We start from the raw sequence: 2,110 nt of genomic DNA, 5'->3' as shown, positions 1-2,110 counted from the left end.
CGCTCTCGGCTGCCCAGAATCAACACGATTTTCAAAATGGCGGTTCGGGAAGGAAAGCGGGAATGCGGCGGCCAATCAGGGCCGCGAGCTGGGAGTTGGCGCGCGCGGGGTTGGGGGGGCGGGGCGGGCGCTCGCCTCTGAGGAAAGCCCCCCGAGCCGGGGTGGAGCCTCGCGAGGGCGCCCCGGCCGCGGGCGCAGGGACCTCGCGCGCTCCGGCGCCGCCCCGGTGGCGTCCCGTCGCCGATCCGGCGCTCCGCCGGGAAAGCGGACAGGCCGCGTCGCGGGCGGCGGGCGGGAGCGGGCGCGGGGCCGGCGTGGCGGCGCTGAGCGGAAGAACGCTAGGGGGCCTGCCTGTGTATTGTCTCCGCGGCTCGTTCCCGGAAAGGAGGAGGAGCGGCCGTGGGTCCGGGAGGCGGCGGGAGGGAGGGAGGGAGGGTGAAGAAGTTTACATCCAGTTAAGTCCCTGCTGCAGTTATTTCCCAGAGGGTGAGGGGAATTACTAAGTGAGTGATCTCTTTTGGGTCCCAAAGATCACGCTGGTGATGACTCCTGAATCTGCTGTTGTTAGGAGGGCCCCATCGCTTGCAAAGTGCATCGCGAGGAAGAAGATCCTACTGCATAGAAAGTTCGCGTCACCGGAGACAAAAAGATTTCCAGACCTGTAAATGTTAGGGGGAAGTCGTTTGTGTTCGTTATAATAGAAGAAAAAACGGAATCGCTCAGTCCAGACTCTTCTGGAGACGTGGGCCATCTCCGCAGAATCCTTTAAAACTTAAAAACAACAACACCACATTGCTCCCATAGCCTTGAGTTTCCGGGCCTGTAGGTCAAAACCCTCGCAATAAACTCATACTTGGCTTTGTTGAAACGGAACGCTGCTCCTCCCCCACACCTCGCTCAAACGCTCCACCTTTGTGTCTGTGATTCCCATTGTTTCACATCCCCCCCCCACCGCCCCGCACCCCCTCCCCCGCCTGACCCACCACTGTCGGCCCAAAGGATTCTTTTATTGGACGTATTTATATTAGAAACAGGGTCAGTTAAATTTGCCCGAGTGGATTCCTCTTTGTATGGCAAAAATTAGACATGGTCTTTGAATCTTCTCTTTTCCTTTTGTGCCCCTACGGAAAACATAAGCAAGTTCTGTCTGAAAACAAGCAAATTCTGTCATTTCTTCCCTCAAATTTTAAACCATCTCCCACTCTACTGGTGCCACTCAATCCTGTCCATTCTCTTGCTTGGATTTTGACATAGTCCCTCACTGATTAGGTGGCTTACACGTTGCTACCTCCACCTCCTACTACATTTGGGAGTTTTGTTTTCAGTTACTCTTGCTTCAGTTCAGTTCAGTTCAGTTGCTCAGTCGTGTTCGACTCTTTGCGACCCCATGAATCGCAGCACACCAGGCCTCCCTGTCCATCACCAACTCCCAGAGTCCACTCAGATTCACGTCCATCGAGTCAGTGATGCCATCCAGCCATCTCATCCTCTGTGGTCCCCTTGTCCTCCTGCCCCCAATCCCTCCCAGCATCAGAGCCTTTTCCAATGAATCAACTCTTTGCATGAGGTGGCCGAAGTACTGGAATTTCAGCTTTAGCATCAATCCTTCCAAAGAAATCCCAGGACTGATCTCCTTTAGAATGGACTGGTTGGATCTCCTTGCAGTCCAAGGGACCCTCAAGAGTGTTTTCCAACACCACAATTCAAAAGCATCAATTTTTTGGCGCTCAGCTTTCTTCACAGTCCAACTCTTACATCCATACATGACCACAGGAAAAACCATAGCCTTGACTAGATGGACCTTTGTTGGCAAAGTAATGTCTCTCCTTTTCAATATGCTATCTAGGTTGGTCATAACTTTCCTTAATTTCATAGCTGCAATCACCATCTGCACTGATGTTGGAGCCCCAAAAACTCTTGCTAAAAACTCTCCAATAGCTTTATGCTCAAGTGCTTCTCCTACCCCAATACCATCACTATTCCCTTTCCATTCTTTTTCAGTAATTCACTTATTCATTCACAAATATTTGTTGCAAACCTCCTCTCTTCCAGTCACTAAGAGCTGCCATCTTCAAGCTTATGTTCTAGTTGAGACAGTGAACAAGTGAAT

Source organism: Capricornis sumatraensis, chromosome 22 (genome assembly GCF_032405125.1).
Source record: "Capricornis sumatraensis isolate serow.1 chromosome 22, serow.2, whole genome shotgun sequence".
Lineage (NCBI taxonomy): Eukaryota > Metazoa > Chordata > Mammalia > Artiodactyla > Bovidae > Capricornis > Capricornis sumatraensis.
This window is presented reverse-complemented; position numbering follows the sequence as displayed.